This window comes from Callorhinus ursinus, unplaced genomic scaffold (assembly GCF_003265705.2).
Source record: "Callorhinus ursinus isolate GAN/ISIS: 27379988/994484 unplaced genomic scaffold, GSC_fseal_2.0 scaffold6, whole genome shotgun sequence".
Taxonomy (NCBI): domain Eukaryota; kingdom Metazoa; phylum Chordata; class Mammalia; order Carnivora; family Otariidae; genus Callorhinus; species Callorhinus ursinus.
The window spans coordinates 77,412,387-77,431,141 of NW_027397068.1; the positions used below are offsets into that span (position 1 = coordinate 77,412,387).

Here is an 18,755-nt window from a genome sequence, read left to right on the forward strand (position 1 = left end):
GTTTGGTTGGAGTTTAAATCAACGCACAGTGTTTCCAATGAACTGAGATTTAGAAAGCCTATTCATCCTCCAGGACTCCCTTTGCAAAACACACTTTAAAAAGAACTTCGTGCGCGCAGCCCAGTTTGCCCGGTAAGAATGGAAAGGGCAATTATGGCTCTAAAAAGAAAAACTGCGAGATCATCCTCCCAAAGTCCTGAGGACCACTTCCTCACCTGCGGCTTTTTGGGACAACACCCCCCCCCCGTCCCTGCTCCATGCCCCCTCCTTCCCAGCCCTGACTCCAACAGTTGCTACTGAACTGAAGGGAAATGTGCCGCCCAATGGGCGCTCAGAACAAGGAGCCGCCAGAAGTTTGGGAAGTTGAAGCGCCAGAGCGCACAGATGCGTAGATGCCTGCGTCTCGGCCGGCGCGCTGCACGGGGTCACCACCGCGCTCCGGGTCCGAGTGGGGGGCGCAGGCTTGCTGCCGCGCAGTGGGACGAGCTATCCAGATTCCCTCGACTAGGTCACCTTCCCAGGACTGGAGAACACGCTCCGAAGCCCAGCTTCCACGAAGGGCAAGGCGGTCACCTGAGCGCGAGGCGTGCGCGGCGGTGCAGCCGCTTGGCTAACACAGGGCTAGGGGCCCGGCGTGCGTCCGGCCCCGCGGCCGTTTTTCGTTTTCCACGGTGGTCGGTCCAGTTCTCAAGTGTTTTTTATTTTGAAGTGTGCTCCAGATTCTTCCCTTGTCTCTGCTTTTTCCCACTCCTATCTAAACAACCCATAGTGGAAATGAGCATATTTGTATTTGCACCAAACTGGGCAAACGGGGCGCCTGGGACTTGGTGTGCCTCCCCTCTCCCAGCAAAGGCTGAGGGCGTTTCTGCAATTGCGGGGCGCACTCCGAGCGTCGCGTGTAACAGGCGCCAGCCCTGGCTCTCACTAGGTCGTAATCCCTAAATTTGCGAAACAGGAAAAAGATTCCGGTGACTCTTACCTTACAGAGTGGGTATTTTGCCGTTGCCTTTGCAGTTTTTCGACGAAGGAAACACTAGAACGATCAATCAGCCTCACGGGCGACGCGTCTGAGAGGCGCAGACTCGGTCGTTGAGTATCGGGCGTCGGGAGTTTGCGCCCGCTGCGGACCTGGCCGCGCGGGGAGGGTCGCGGGAGGCTGCCCACGGGGCTGGGGAGCACATGCTTCTCCTCGGAGAATTTGCTCTTCATTCTTTTACACGCAAAATGTTTCTCCTTGTCCTTTACGTTTCCTTTGTTGCCTTTTGGAGTGATTAAAGTGGCTTTCCAATTACAAGAAAATGTACATGTAATTCGGGTATAAGTCTCCATATGGGCGCGGTAAGTGGGGCGGGAACCATCAAATATTTGTTCTCTGAGTCTTGGTTAAATCAGAAGATAAACTTTAGATTCTTTCTAACTCTAATGGAATAAAACTTCTTTCTGGCTATTCGTCCTTCTTTTCTCCAAACGCTTGCTGGAAGGCACACGTTTCCTGGACAAATTAAAAACGACAAAGCATGACAACGGAAAAGGAGCACGTCGCGGAGGTGTTTACTGATTATCGATTACATTGGTTCGTGACTCCCTACTTCGTACTGGAGTTCACCTCCGTAAACGTCAGTGTAGTAGGCACCCGGCCACTTTTCCTTTCTTGACGAAATACTGTTTAGTCAAAGATTTAAATTACAAACACACGGACGTAGAGGCTCCGTCACTCACCCCTGTGTTCAGGTGTTGCAACACCGGCAGGATGTGTCTCTTGTGGGTTCTTTTCCTTCTCTTTGAGCTTCTCTAGTGACATATCAGAAGAGGGAGAAGATTGTCACTAAACGTTTGTTACTCCAAACCTTTTGTGAATAAACACATTGGCCCATAATTCAGTAAGCGCCGTTTTCTGATTGTGCCCATAAAGTTTGTGGTGTAGTTATATGTCAGAAGGTTATCAGATTGCAGTACCATTTACACACAACTTAAATTATTAGTTGTAACTCCAGGAGCATGGGATGAGCAGGGGCAGGAAGTCAGACCATTACAGTGCTCTTTGTGAAATAAACGATTTTCTTCATTCTCAACTGAGAAAATGCCATCCTACTGCAAAGAATAAAAACTAAAATAATGTTAAAAGGGCAGTGAACACTAGTAAAGCTGCCAAAATGTGATGATCAATGTTAAATATAAAAGCATTTGTCTCTGCCCTTTTGCAAGAAAAATGATCAGGAAAGAAGTTTATCTGGGTAACTGAAAACTTATGCTTCAGCATCTGCCTGATTATGCTCTCATTTGAATTATTTGTTCTTAAAGGCACTTTAAAACATGGGTCAAGGTAGAGTCTAAGATATTTTTAAATGATTTCCTCATATATTTATGAAATTTCTTTATAATACTTTAACCATCCACCCCTTTTAATAGCCTGAAGTTTACAATAAATACGGTTAAATTTTATGAAATTTCGGTCAATGTGCAGGCCTGTGTCTCAACTGATTTTATTTTGCAACTTTTGTGATTAGTGCTGACAGCTGTCCATTTCACATTGCTGACTGAGTCTTGATAATCTGTTTTCTCCTTTCAAATGCTAGTAACCTTTCTGTATAAAGATAAGAAACAAGGGCTGATTAAATATTAAACTCATCTACTTATACAAGTAAAGTCTCTTAAAAAGACACATTGTCTTTCCTTGATTTTAAATGTTCTGACTTGCAGAAATCTACAGTTTCTGAGAACAATAAATCATAAGCAAGTGGCTCTTGCTCCCAAGTTTCATAGAAATATGAGCATTTTCATGCCCGATTTTCAATTTAATTGCTAGTAAATCATCAATTTATATGTCACTCAGGTGTGAGATAGAATATCACACAGACCCTCTACATTCTAATGAAATAATTTATTAGCGATTATCTGGCAGGCTGAAAATGGAGTCAGGAGTTCGGCTTTTATTCACTCACCCTCCTAAGCCTCCCAAGTCCCTCCCTCCTGGTTCTAAGTTTGTCATTCCCGGAAGCCTCCTTCAATTTTTCTTTTCCCTAGCCCACCATAGCTTCGTTGTCTAGACTCCTGGAACTGTTGGGTTTTAATCTGCACATATGAACATGTTGTATTAAATCTCTTGAGAAATGTAATGCAGGTATAATTTGTGTTGACAATTCCATTTTAAACAGCTTGATATCAGGGTCCTGCTACTCTTACCACTCATAACCTTTCATAAAGGCCAGCATACAATAGGCATTCAATGATTGCTCCCCTACCTGTCGCCTGCATGCCCAACGCTTACAAATTTCTTTTAGTGTCGATATTAATAAATCTTGACTAAAGTGAGGGGTGCATGCCTACAGTATTGTTGTAGTCAAGCCTAAAAACCAAAGGTCATTATAATTTAGTAAGAAAACATTATTATAAAGTCAATACACTGTATGGCACAGTCTTGAAAAAGACTAATACGATCAAAAAACCAATTCAATTTCTTCAGCTATCCTTAATATTCTTAGATCTTCAGATTAAATTATTTTTATGAATTCAAACCAATTAACTATAAAACAAACTATGATTTTTTATTGCTTTATGCTATAAAACAAATAAAAACCAGTATGTTATTTTTCATTTTAAAAAATCAAAATAGTGTTTCATTTTCAATGAGAATATTTTTGATAATAGGCAGATTATTAAAACATTAATATTTCAAATAAGTCTTCTTAAGTACCCATACCTTCTGAACAGAGGGTTCAGTGTTCTTCTTGATAGATAATGATTCAAGTGGAAATTTTCATTAATTGAAAGCAAAACATTTAATTCCCTCCTAAAAATTAGTTCTGCTTAATGTCTAATGAGTATCTAGCCCTGAGGATATTGGTGTTAGAAAGTACTGCCGTGGTTATATAATCAATACTAAGTTCCTGTGATAACCATGTGAGCATTAACTCTTATATAACACTGCCGTGTTATGACACAGAACTAAATTTTGAAGATGCTGCCATCACAAAATTATCAAATAACTTTAGAGACCCACTGTGATTTGTAGAATGCTGAAGTACCTTTCATTTCTCAAAAACATACAAATCAGAGTATAACCTTGTTGTGTTTAAAGAATACTCAGTGTCGTTTAAATAATCAACACTTTCACCAAACTTTTGCAGGGCAGAGATATCAATTACACTTGAGACTGTATTTTAAGAGTCCAGTAGAAATAGTATGAGAGAATTATATATATATATACATACACACACACACACACACACACACACACACACACACACACACACCCTAAAAGAAATACTTTAAGCGAGCCACAGCCCAATTAAAGCATTTAAGTGGAAAGTGACCACAGGGGGCATTCTGGATAAGAAGGCTACACCAGGGAATGGCTTAAATTCCTCTAGATGGTATGGCTTGTCCCTAGAAACACCTTACGTACAAATGAGCATAGAGTTCCATGAAAGGTCACCAAAATTCCTACTGAGTCTGTTCCACCATAGTGAGTCCCTTAGTGCCAACACAAATTACTGTGTGGATTGTTAAGTTTGTTTAAAATAAGCACGTCTTCGGGTGCCTGGGTGGCTCAGTTGGTTGGGCGACTGCCTTCGGCTCAGGTCATGATCCCAGAGTCCCAGGATCGAGTCCCGCATCGGGCTCCCTGCTCAGCAGGGAGTCTGCTTCTCCCTCTGACCCTCCCCCCCTCATGTGCTCTCTCTCTCTCTCAAATAAATAAATAAAATCTTAATAAATAAATAAATAAATAAATAAAATAAGCACGTCTTCATCTATGGCTTGGGAATCCTCTTCTTGTAAGCATTATTTTATTTTAATACCCATATTTTTATGAGGAGCCTTGATATTTATACAAGGAGTTATGAGAAAAAGAAAAATTGTTGGCTCTTACAGATTGTCTCAAAAATGGGGAACAAAACGGCTCATTTAATCCAAAGAATGTATTCTTTTCTGTTCACCTAAAAAAAATTGAATAAATAAAAGAAGCCACGCATGGCCTGGGGCACAAGTGGCCACTCCAAGTTGTGTCCCAGTCTAGACCAGGACTGGATGGGTATTTAAGGGCATGCATGGGAGACCAAGTGCATTCATATGGGTGAATTGTTCTGATGTGAGGCCTTGACTTGTGAAGACCAGTTTCTCTCTGAGCTTCTCTTATTAAAGTGCTCAGGGGAGAAGGAGAGTGAGAGAGTTTCACGCAGTGGTCAAGTGCCCCGGGTTGCTGTCGGGCATTACAGGATGTTAGACACGCGGTTCCCAGGCCACTCTTCCAAGGACTTGGATTGACAACGCCCCCGTCTACACAGTCAGCCCGACTTTCTGGTCATGCATGTCCAGTATCTGTAAAAGTATCACTTTACATGGGAGCTGCACCTAGAACTTTGTCTATTCAGTCTTCTGAAATGGATCCTTATGGGAAAAAAAAACACCGCAAGAGCGTTGGTTTTCAGCTGCATGTCTTATCTATATGACTTGACCAAGAGCCAGAGAAATATGCCAGCATCCATCAGACAGGTAGCTGAAGACAGAAGTTGAGAAAATGCATCTTCCGTCATTTCTGGACACGTTCATTTCCTTTGGTTCAGAAATTGGGGTTTAATAACTTGGTGTTCCTGTGTCGCACTGATGAATGTTATAGTCAACAACAAAGGTAAAGTCAAAAAAGTGGGATGTCCTTTCCAAGCAGGTCATCTGCATGCACATGAAGCTCCCAATAGGAAGCAGTCATCTGATAGGGCTTCATTGTTCCAAACAGAATAGCCAGTAAGTATAGGCACAAGCCCAGCAGGAGGTGTCCTGAATTCAAAGCTGTCTCTTCATTGACTGCAGGTCTCCAGTCAGATTATTGCAATACAAGGGTGTGCATGAAAGTTTACTGTTCTTCTTCTCCCTTCTAGCACTGCATTCTGGTAGAAATTTCCACTTGAAGTTTCCAGAAATCTCTACCTAGGAGTCTTGCACCCTTGGCATATTATCCTGCACTATGCCTACTGGTGTTCAAAATAATCCTACATAAGGACATTTACCCCACTCAAGTAACTCACCATCATGGCTAACGGGAATAAAAAACCATTACTTAGCATATCAACCCAAGTTGAAAAAATATACCAAAAAGCTAAACATATCCTCCTGATGTGAAATCTCCATCATAATTCTCCATTTTACTTTCCACTTCTGAGATGTTTGTCTGCTGTGCACTGACAGCCTCGGGCTGAGGGACATGACCGTGGCAAAGCAGGCAAGTGCCGACTTTGCAGAAGAACACAGCAAGGCTAAGTAGAATTAGATAGTTTGTTGGTTATTTGTGAAAGGACTCGGCTGGCCCAAGCCCAAATCTGGATGCTCGTGGTTGAACAGAGCAGGAAGGGAGCATCTAGAGGCTGCATTTGCTCAAGTGGGCCACCTGGCAGGGGGCCAGGAAAAATAATTCTGCCACACATGGATGGTTAGGGTGGCTTGTGTGGAATCAGAGAGAGAAAGCTGCAGACGGGCAAGTTATTCACAGGTTCTGGGCAGACTGTGTCCACCCTGTCCTTCCAAAGGGTCTGAGGCGGGCCTCTGGTCCTGCAATGAGCGTCCTGATCCGAGGCCGTGTGTCTTGTGCTGTACAAATGGACATACCCCGAATCCACGTCCTAACACGGGCCATCAGAAAATGCAGTTGAGTGAAATACAGAAAGGAAGAGATGCTTGAAGGGGCTTCCATTCAGCTGCTGCTCTCCCACCCTTGGTGCCCAGGATTCACACCCTGAGAGCTGGGATGGACCACCACGCACTCAGATTCAACTCACTTGATGACAAAAGTTTAGAAACATTAACATGCGCATTCTGAAAGATTCTCCCATTTGGTTAAAAAAAATGGGATTGAACAATTAAAACCAAGTTACAAATGACTGTGGTTGTATCGGATAATCTCATAGAATTGACAAATCCTGACATAATCACCTTAATTTAAACGTGACTATTTCCTATGAAGTTCTTTTCCTAGTTTCTGGAGTCACCCAGAAGCAAAGGCATTGTTTATGGGAAGCTGCTCAGGTTAGAGGCAGCGGAGAAGGCTGATACCTCCCAGGGCCCTCAGAACAGCCCAAAACGCCAGCATCACACACACTTTAGGTGAGGGGCAAAGATGGGAATACATGTGTTCAAACAAAACAAGTGACAGTGGCATGGGCACCCTTTAGATGGATTATGGTAGAGTCTCAACATAGGAAGGAGAGGTGGATCATTATGTTATGGCTGCAAGGCTTCTACTGATCATATTCCACTGCCTTCTTGGGAACTCCTGGCAACTCAAGGAACGATGCTGTATGCATCCATGGCCAAGTCATCTGATCCACTTTTAAGAATAGGCTACACTGGCGAAGAGATGAATTTCATCAGTTTTCAATGTGTCAGTGAGAAGTCACCCTTTTTGGGCAAGAAGGTCATTATTTTTGAAGAATAAAGGATCCTTGGTATAAATTCCCAAAGTCTATTTGTTTTTGTGAATATCATCCAGGGATAGGCAAGAGTGAAGCCCTCTTTTGTTTTTAATGATTTTGATTAAATTGTCCTAACCCTCTTCCCCTGAGCCTGGGAAATGCGGTAATTTTATTTTTTTAGGGATGCAACTGAACACAGTAGCCCACGAGTGATCACAGAGTACTACAACCCCTGACGAGCATAAGTACAGCCCAGGTACTTTTGCCCACTTAATCTGGAGAACTGAGCACATGCACCATTAACAGCCACTTGTGAGTTAAGTCAACCCAGGAGGAGGAAATGAATTGCTCGTTCTGCCACCTTCACATTGACTATTTTGTATACCTCTCTATGAATGTGTTCATTATGACTGTGCTCAAAAGACTCAATTAATTTACTCCCATAACTGCTCCTAACAGCCCTCAGAAGTAGCTTTTATGGCGAGGATTTAGGCCCATTTTGTAGAATCTGCACACATGGCATAAACCTGATGAAAAGCAGCTATGGTGGGCAAATTAGAGCTCTTGATTTCCCCTTCAGTTATATATTGTGTGCTTTATTCTCTAAGGCAAGAAGTTAACATTCAGTATTTCCAGATTTCTGTTTATTAAGGTGAAATCATTTTAAACAGGGCTCAGTGAAAATGCTCTTCCCATAGAAAAGCAAGCCCGCACATTAAATCACTCTAGTTTATAGCTGGGTTAGTATATATACTATGAAAGTCTATTCATCTATTATGTGCCAGATTCTATTTCTTAAGTAGCTATAAAATACAGGTGAAATCTGATTTTATTGTTTGATCTCGGATTTCAACAAGTCCAATGCAAATAAGTTTTCAAAAGAGAGATCAATACAAGGGGATCACTAAAATATCCCTTTGAATCTTGCATTTAGAAACTGATTCTAGTTAAAAACAGATTTCCACAAAGTTTATCAGAAAATTCATTAACTGCATCAAGGGATGCCCTACTCACATAAAACTAACTGGTCAATGGTATAAAGCGGTGTCTCCCAGCTCGATCACAGCTTTTAATACCTGGCAAATCACTGTGTCCCACTGCAGATGTGAGTTTTTATTGGATAGAAAAGAGTACTCCCCACCCCCCGCCCTTTACGATGGATTAAAATAAGGTGGCAGCATTGGGCCCAGCCCGCTCCTAGCAACTGACCCTGAAACTAACCCATTAACGGTCAGCTGGTCCTTTCTACCTGAACTCTCCCAGAAAGACAGCAGTCTCCGAGCACCGGGTCACTCTGAAGGAAATATACTTAGTGAATTTTTAAAAGAATTTTTCACATCTCTTATTTGGCTTGTAAAATTCACAGGGTAGAAGAATTACACTGACAATTCCTTGGCACTGTGAGAGCATTAATGTGGTAGTATTGGCAGGACAAGGGGACAGTACGTGGATTCTATCTGGTGGGGGCTGATTTTAAGGGTATAGTAAGAGTGTAGATTCACAATCACAAAATACAAATTGAAAGTTTCGTAACAATGGAAGAGTCCAAAATTCGTGTAAATGGTTTTAAACAAGAGCCCAAACTAAATGGAGGGAGTTATAGTACCATCACAGAAACTTGCTTCCAGAAAGCCACATCGGTGGGAGTACAGGAGTTCGGAATGGCAAACAATTTAAAGGGGACAAAATCATGGTTAATTTGTTGAATAAGCAGTCACCAGGCACAGCATAGCTCTGAAGAAAATATAATTAGTGAGGGGCGCCTGGGTGGCTCAGTCACTAAGCATCTGCCTTCGGCTCAGGTCATGATCCCAGGGTCCTGGGTTCGAGTCCCACATCAGGCTCCCTGCTCAGCAGGAGGCCTGCTTCTCCCTCTGCCTGCTGCTCCCCCTGCTTGTGCTCTTACTCTCTCTCTCTCTCTCTCTCTGGCAAATAAATAAATAAAATCTTTAAATATATATATATATATATAATTAGTGAAAATTTGAGCTCCTCGAGAACAGACAAGATTGAAGGAGCGGAAAAAGGCATTGGCCCGGACCAGTGAGCATGAGTGTGCGAACTCCACCAGCGCACTTAGGCAGAATTGGATTTATGAAAGTCAGCATCGCATATGAGAGTCGGTAACTTCACTTCAAGGGGAAAGTTGTATTCCAAAAACAAGAAAAGCATAGCAGTTCAATATTACTTACTTAACTGCCTATATGTATGTATGTATTTGATCCATGTAGCTTCTCCGTTGGTTTTGGAAAGATGGTTAAAGCCTGGGTCCCCAGAGGGCAGGAATGCCTGTGCTGGGGTAGCCAGACACACCCCTCTGAGATCCTGGGACCCTCCATCCACAGCTCAGGCCTCTGCAGCCACTTCCGGTTTCAAAGAATCCATTTATGTATTTGCCTTTAGATTCTCTTATTTTATATATTAGTTTCAGTTGTTTACGAATCTCTTTTTAAGCTTTCATTTTTTGTTTCCTAATTATTTATGATGTGTACTTGGTTCCTTTATTTCTAGCCTCTCTTCTTTCATATTGAAGGCATTTTTGGTCATACATTTTCCCTGAGTTGAGCGTTCGAAGATCCCATAGTCTTCAAAATAATATATTCCCCCTTTCATACGTTTCTAGATGGTTCTTAATTTCAGTTTCAATATCCTCCCTGATGCAAGCATGATACAGAAGTCTGATTATCAACTTCCATGTAGTAAACAGTATTTTCAGCTACATTATTATTTTATTTCATTTTGGATTAGAGTTGTAGAATATGGCCTGTGAACCTCTAATTTTAGACTTCAATTGAAGTGTTCCTTGTGTCCATTTGAGTGTGGCAGACTCATGCAAAAGCCACCTCGGGTCTTTCTTCTGGAGGTACTGCCCAGGTTCACATCTTGTTTGTACCTCCTTCCAGCTCCGTGTCTCTGCAGAACACACAGAACTCCTCTGCGCTTCATTTTCCATCTTTAAAGTGGGAACGATGACCACACTCATCTCCTAGTGTTGCCATGAGAATGAGAGAGGGTTATTTGTATAAACATGCCTAGAACGGGGTCTGGCATGTCGTCAGCACTCAATAGATGGAAACATTACTTGGAAAAGAAATTGGTCTCTGGAGTCAGAACAGACTTGGTTTTGAGTCCTAGATCTGCCACACCATCGCAGCCCCCGGGCAAGTCATTTTAAACATAAGCGTACGGATTCAGAGAGAAAATGCATGTAAATCACTAGACCAATGCCTGGCACAGAGCGAATGCCCAGTGACTGGCACCTGCTATTTGTATAAGGCCTTGTCTGATGGACAACTGACACTGGTTTGTGTTTTGGCTGACGAGCTCTTAGCCTAACTGATGATTCTTGAGGCCAAAGTAAAGCCAATGCCCTTGTCACCAAAGGATAGATGCCACCAGCCGCCAAAGCACCCAAGAGGTTACTCTTCCAAACAAGACCACAGAGCAGAGTGTAGCCTCCCATCTACGAACACTGGAACACTAACTTTCAAGACCAGTGTTCAGGTAGGGACTTTTCATGCGTTGTGTGGGTGTCCTCCATCCCAATTCTCAAAGCTACAAAAAGGCGGCTTCGTTCTGAGTGTCTCTTCCTCGTTCACTTGTAGACCTCACTCTCCTCCCGAGGCCCTCTTCCTCCATCCTGATGCCCACAGCGTGCCCCAACCCGCCAGCACCAGATCTTTCCTTTTGGGAAAGGGGTAATAATTTTTAAGGTTGAGCTTTTAGAATGAGCCATCTCAATGATCAGAATACAGTGAAGACATCAAAATAATTTGGTTTTTTTTAAGATTTTACTTATTAATTTGAGAGAGAGAGAGCATGAGCTGGGGGGAGGGGCAGAGGGAGAGGGAGAAGCAGGCTCCCCACTGAGCAGGGAGCCCCACGCTCTGCGGGGCTCGATCTCAGGATCTCAGGATCCCAGGACCCTGAGATCGTGACCTGAACTGAAGTCAGACGCTTAATCCACTGAGCCACTGAGGTGCCCCCAAAATAATTTGGTTTTAGAACATCAGTGGTTTTCTCTATTCCTATGTCTGTCCTTAAAATATGGCTAAATTTTTGCTCTTCTGCCAAGAAGCAACACTTTGTATGCTTTTGAGAGCCTGACATTTAAGTATCTGCTTTGTTTGCTTGTTTTTGTTTTGGAGGACAAAACCTTAAACCTTCACATTTCATCCTTGGAAAGTATAAGTAAAATACGACCACATGCTGGCAAGTCATTCACATTCATGTATGTATGCTTATATACATGTGTGGGTCTAAAATGAGGGTTTATTTTTATTTGATAAGAGTAAAGTATATCATTCTCTAAGTAGATGCTACATATTGAAAAAAGGAAAGAAACCTTTAAAATATTTAATTCAAATTTTTCTTGGATGATCTGCATTCTATGTTTAGTCAAAATAAGATAATTTTAAATCAGATGTGCAAAACTCTCAGGGGTGCCCACACGTGTGGACGCCCCCAGAGGAGACTGGCAAACTGAAAAGGAATCCCTTCAGTTCCCTGATTTACCTCAGTCAGGCCTGCGAGGAAAACCCAGCATGCTGCGTGAGGATTCAGGGGCAGCCGCCCGCCGACCCTTGTAGCCTATGAGAAAAATCACTCGTGCGTTCATGCAACAGACATCAACCGGGTGTCTTCTACGTGCCAGACGATGTTCTGGGCACTTGGGATACATGAGTGAACCAAGCGGACAAAGCCCCCAGCCCTTGTGAAGCTTGTATTCTAGAATGGAAAACAAAAAGCTATCAGCATAAATGGGTCGGTTATGGAAGGCGGTGGATGTGGTAAGTGCCGCAGAGAATCAGTAGAGAACAGTGGATCTGCAGAGTGTGGCCGGGCTGGGCTCACTGGCAAGCTGGTAGGTGAGGGTGAGCCTGGGGTCCGTGGGAAGAAGGCTCTGGCAGAAGGGACAGGCTGTGTGAAGGCACAAGAGGGGAGCACGTGAGGCTCCCCAAGGAAGAGCAGAGACACCAGGGTGCTGGAGCAGATGAGAAGGGAGAGGGTCGGGAGTGGCCCAGAGTCAGGCAGGTAATGGAGACCAGCTCATGTGAGCTGTTTGGACACTGACCTTGGTTTCCCTTCTTCATAAAATTGGGAAATATTGGTGGACTCATATGATCCGACTTTTGTTTTTTTAAAAAAAAAACATCTAGGGACGCCTGGGTGGCTCAGTCGGTTGAACGACTGACTCTTCGTTTCTGCTCTGGTCATGATCTCACGGTAATGGGATCCAGCCCCGTGTTGGGCTCCATGTTCTGAGCAGAGCCTGCTTGGGATTCTCTCTTCTTCTCCCTTTGCCCCTTCCTCCCCCCCCCATTCTCTCTCTTTCTCTCTCTCTCTCAATCAAATAAATCTTAAAACATGAAAATAAAATGGGGCACCTGGGTGGTTCAGTGGGTTAAGCGTCTGCCTTCAGCTCAGGTCATGGTCTCAGGGTCCTGGGATCGAGTCCTGCATGGGGCTCTCTACTCAGTAAGGAGTCTGTTTCTCCCTCTCCCACTCTCCCTGCTTGTGAGCTCTCTCTTTGTCAAATAAATAAATAAAATCTAAAAAATAAAATAAATTATCTACATTATATGTATATATATTTTTCCTGAATTGCTCTATAGAAGGATGGGGTGCTATAAGATCCCACAAAGTGGGGATCCACATTGGTGCCTCCCTTCCTGGGTGTTGGGGTGGAGTGTCCAGAGGGAGTGGAGGTGAAGACCTTCAAGGAGCGCTGGAGGTGACTAGGAGACGTCAGGGCCACCTCCCTTGGCTGGATGGGCACTAACTCATTCCCCCAAAATGGAACTGTTCTCATAACAACTTTCGAAGAAAAATTACAGAATCTTCCTTAAATTATCAGCTTTCTTCATTTCTGCGATGGTTCATTTTATGTGGCAGTTTGGCTGGGCTGCAGCACCCAAATGTTTGGTCAGTTACTAGTCTGGATGTTGCTGTGAAGGCATCGCTTAGATGAGATTAGTATTTAAATCAGTAGACTTGGAGTCTCTGTCTCTCTCTCTCTCTGTGTCTCTCCCTCTCCCTCTCCTCTATTGGCCCTGTTGCTCTGCAGAACCTGACTAATACTCTTCCCTACAATTCCTTCCCTGTACCTTTGCATTCAGACCTTTCTCTTCTGCATTTCTGGGGGTGGGGGAGGGATCCCTGTTTATCTCTTAAGAAGCAATAACCTTGTTTTTTTTTTTTTTAATTTAAACCAGAAATGTGAAAGCTCGAGTCTCATCACCATTTCATTTGGATTCCAGAATAAAGTTATTAAAAATTGTCCCCCCGTTGCCTCGTGGAAGCAGTGGCTCTTGCGGGGGGCGCTCTGAGCCCCCCCCCAGCCCCCGCCCACGTGGCTGCAGCATCCATCTGAAACCCTCTCCCAGCGACACATCACAACCCTCCTCCACCCACACTCAGCTTCTCCCTCTCATTCTGTCTTTGTACTAACAGGTTTTGTGCATTAGCTCTTACCAAAAAAGAAAAAAATCCCTTTGAATGATAAATTAGCATGCACGTTCTTTTTTACACGTGGTGGAAATCTATCCTAGCAACAGCCACCAGATCAACTGTCATCCACAAGGATCTGGTCTGTTTTCTTCTAGAAGGATACAAAGCAGTCAGCCAGACTTTTCTAGATTCTTTTGTGTTGAGGAGAGCATTATTAGGGGAAAGAAAGAAAGAAAGAAAGAAAGAAAGAAAGAAAGAAAGAAAGAAAGAGAGAGAGAGAGAGACAGAGAGAGAGAGAGAGAGAGAGAGAGAGAGAAAGAAAGAAAGAAAGAAAGAAAGAAAGAAAAGGAAAGAAAGAGAAAAAATGGGAGGTTATCTGGGAAAAAAATTGTGCTGAAAGGATCCATTTGGAGAGTCTGAATTTTTCTAAAGATATTCAATCATATTATGCGTGAAAGACACATGAAGTACACAGTCTGTAGTCAGCTCAGGTAAGTGTCCAGGTGGCTAATGTGAGAGGCTGTTTGTTTACAGCCTAGTACCCAAGGTATACATAGTGATACCCAGCAGCACCCACCACAGGAGCCCATGGTCCTCAGCGGTGTCCAGTGTGAGGCGCTGGCACGTCGATCATATCGGCTTATCTTCAGAACAACCTCACCAGGTGGGTACACCTGGATGCATGCCACGTGAAGGGATGCTAGAAGAGGGGTCAGGTATTTAGCTCTGTTTAAAAACTAATTTAGGCAGGTAAATCTTGGTTTATGCCCAGATGACCTGATCCTTACCCTAACATTCTTTTTTTTTAATATTTTATTTATTTATTTATTTGTCAGAGAGACCGAGAGAGAGAGAGAGAGAGAGAGAGAGAGTACAAGCAGGGGGAGCAATAGGCAGAGGGAGAAGCAGGCTCCCCGCTGAGCAAGGAGCCAATGCAGAGCTCAATCCCAGGACTCTGGGATCGTGACCTGAGCCGTTAACAGACCCAGGCATCCCCTTAACGTTCTTTATGCCATGGGTACTGGCAGAAAAAAAAAATAGGGCATCAAAGTGGATTCAGAAAAGTTGTAGAGAACCTTCTAGCAACCTTCCTATCCAGCCCAGAGCATGATACAGACAGGAGAGGCTATTTGGACAGGCTAAGTCCAGGTTCTGGTGCTCTCTTTCTCCACCACACCTTGTGGAGCTGTGAGCCCGCCTCCTTCTCCCGCCAGTATTCCCCCAGAGATGCCATAGACAGAGCAAGGCTGGGCTCCCAAAGCTGTCAAAATACTGGACGCTCAGGACTATGAATGCTCTTCGTGGTCTCCTTAAGGATTAAGGCTATTTTATTTCACAATTTGGGAAAATGTATATAGTGAAGTTAGACCAACAAAATTGCCGGTGTTCAACTGTTTTTGACATACAGTAATAGCATTTTTATATGACTCAGCCTCATACATAACTATGCCCACTGTCATTTTCCTTTTAGGACACAGAACCACAGGATTTCATGTGTCCAGTTCAGGGTGCAGAGAGAAAACTTTCTTTCTGTCACTCTAGAATAATCTCCATCTATGGCCCGATGGGTAATGTTGGGTACCCATGGTAGGCGCTTTGGGTACTATTTGGATGCTGTGGGTATTGAGTACTATTGGATACTCATTGTGGATACTATCGACTATTATTCGGTACCCATGGCGGGTATTGTTGGGTGCTTTGGGGTACCTGTAGTGGGCACTGTTGGGTATTGTTATATATACGGTTGGGTACTGGGATGTAAACAAAAGCAATCATGGATCTTGTTATTTGGTTTTTCTCTCAAGGAGTGTAACATATAATTGGGAGAAGTGAAAAAAACTCCATCATGAAATTTCTTCTCTAAGGTTTTGGGAGTAACATGGTAAAGAGAGATTTAATGCCTACTATAAAATTTTGCAAGTCCTAAAATTTAAGTGAGTTACTGCCAAAAAAGCAAAAAGGGTCACAGTTCAGCTGTAGCAACCTCCACCAAGCAAAGTGAAAAATTATACTTTCTCCATTCCAAAGGCAAACTTCCAGCTACAATTTGAGATGCCTTCCCTAGAGATAGGTACCTTTCAAGAACAATAAGAAAAAAAGGAAGATGGAGTCTTGCTTACCTAAATTGTTCTTGAACTTCAGTCATAATCTGTGGACAATCTTTAGATAAAAATATAGGAACCTTGAGAAATTTCTACCACTAAGCAATACACACACCCCAAGATGCCTCCTTTCAAAAAATACTCCTTCCTTTGTGCTTAAAAACATCTATTTCCTCCTATATATTTTAGGGTGACCAACTGGAAGACAATGATTTTATGTGCTAATATCTTTACACACTGGGGAACCTGTAATTCTGAAGACTCTCAAATTACTTTGTACATTGCATATGAAAGCTCCCGCACAGAACACATATGGGACTGTCCGCGTGTGGGTGGTACTGACCCCCTTCGGACCTCCATTATTATAGCAAAATCTGTATTGACAGAGCCCTACAGGGACATTAGTTTACCTCATCCAACAGACCCATGTGAGTCTATATGATTAAATCAGAGTCTATATGATTAAATCAGTTTCCAAATGGAGAAGGGAGACATTTGCTACACACAGAGGAATACAAAGCCAGTTTCCTAACACTTAGGTCCATGTGGCTATAGACAAAGAGACAATTTTAAAAGAAAATTTTGAAATTATATTTTTTAGGCATCAATACTAATATCAATAATTGCTCTGGAAAGATATGTGTGTGTGTGTGTGTGTGTGTGTGTGTGTGTGTGTGTTCCCTTGAAGCAATGGCTCAGAATCATCTGGAGGATCTCAGAAAAACAGACTGCCACACCCCAGAGTTTCTGATTTAATCTGGGGTGGGGCTGAGGATGTGCATTTTTAACAAGTTCCCCAGGGACACTGATGCTACTTCCTTAAAACTGTAAGGAAATCTCTAGTTATTTTATAGATTTCCCTCCTTCTAAGGACAAATTGCATCCAGGATGTAGCCGGCATCTCTGAGTACGTGTTCTGAAATGCACTTGTGTTTACCCAGCGCTGGCTCTGAGCTGTGTCATCTTACACAAGGCATGGCCTTTGCAGTCCTGACTGGAGACAAAACAGGTCAGTCTTACAAAGGCCTTGGTCACCACTGCCCGTTCTGCCCCAGCAGAGCAGCTAGAGGAGGATGAGAAGCTTAGAGAGAGTCACTGAGGTCCTAAAGCAGCCTGATGATACTCTGTCCATTTGCATTAATGGTAATGAGTTGAATTTTTCTGAAATCATTTCTCATCATCAAAGGAGGGTTTAAACAGCTCACAGAACAGTGGGTGTAATTCCAGAAAATCTGTTTCATGTGGCCATGATGAAACTGCTCTAAGTTGTCCTTGATCCTGTTTTTGACTTGTTTATTTGCCACCAACCGATGAAAGTAGCCAAATTTATCTAACTACTGTATTTACCATCACCCAGAAATAAGATCGACAGCTACGATCTGGAATCCGGCTGCCAGTTGGTGTGTCCCTGCTTCCAGAAAGCTGTCACTACACTTCAGACCTGGGTTAGGTGCCCCTCCGATGTGTTCCTGTAGACATCTAAATTTCCCCCATTGTAGCACTTGTGTCAAAATCGTCCGCTCACTTGTCTGTTTCCGCCTAACCCTCACCCACCGCCCAAAGATACACGCGGGGCAGAGACCAGCTCTGCTTAGACCATCGTGTCTGACACGTCGCAGAGCTGCCCCGATCCAGTGTGTATTCACACAACATTTGCTGAATGATGGACCCGTGGACAGGAAGACAGAAGCTGTAGATAATGACTCACAGGCAGAGGTCTCTGAGGGACTGAGTATCAGAGCACTGACACAGACCTCCAATGGCAGGCGGAAGGGTGCAGCCTGGTCCGAAAGCCCGTGACTTAGGACACACGGAAGACCTTTGGGTGGGCATCACCCACACAGACTTCAGAAAACAGCCCAATCAACTGGTATCCAGAAGGAAAAGTCAGACAACGGCTTGTTCAACAACAACCAGAAGTGTGGGCATGTACGCACGCGCGCACACACATACACAACCCTACAAAGACCCCAGTAAACCAGCTTTCCAGTCACATTTGTCCACCCTTGCTCTGGATGTGTGCAAGACAGAGGGATTCATCTGAACTGTGCTTAATTTGAGGTCCTGCTTAAATAATTTGAGGTGATTTGTATTCCAGATAGCTGAAGATTAAGCATCATCTTTTAATATAATTTTTAAAACAGTACACCTTCCACAGTTGGTCACAGGCCTCCCTGATCGTGTGACTGAACACACCCAACACATCCCCCTCTTTTCGGGGACTCTGGGCCGCCAGGCGAGCCTGATGGAGTGAGGTGCTGTGGGGGCAGAACGGATTGGGGATTGACAGCAGAGTCCTTCAATGTCATTTATTGAAAACAGACCCATCAAGCTTTGTGTTGTTTTTCTGTTCTTTAATCATTCTGCACCTTTCCACACAACTCCTCTGCCCCAAGCATCTCCCCTTGCTTGTTCTGCTCCAGCCCCATTGGCTTCCTTGTTGCGTCTCAAGCCAGGTGTCCAGGCTGGGGCTCTGGGGCCCTCTCCCCTGCTGTCCCCTCTGTCTGGAATGCTCTTTGCCTACACATCCATGCTCTCCACCTCCTTCAGATTGTTCACAAAGGTCACTTTCTCCATGAGGCCTTCTCTGATCACACTACTTAAAATTACAGGTCTCTCCCTCACCATACTCCCCATCCCCTCTCCCGCTTTGTCTCCTGGTACATTCCATGCTTACTTAATTCCTCACTGAGTCCCTCTCATGAGGGTCCCCCAGGGCTGGGAGGTTTGCTCACAGCTGTGCCCCAGAACACAGGCCACCTGGTACATGTGGGTTTTCATTAATAATTGTTCCATGAGT

The 18,755-nt window shown here is 43.7% G+C and overlaps 1 protein-coding gene across 2 annotated transcripts in view; it reads right to left on the minus strand.

Moving 5' to 3' along the window:
• Positions 1-18,755, minus strand: part of PDE10A (phosphodiesterase 10A) — a 579,847-nt gene that overhangs the window by 289,067 nt on the left and 272,025 nt on the right. The window lies entirely within an intron of this gene.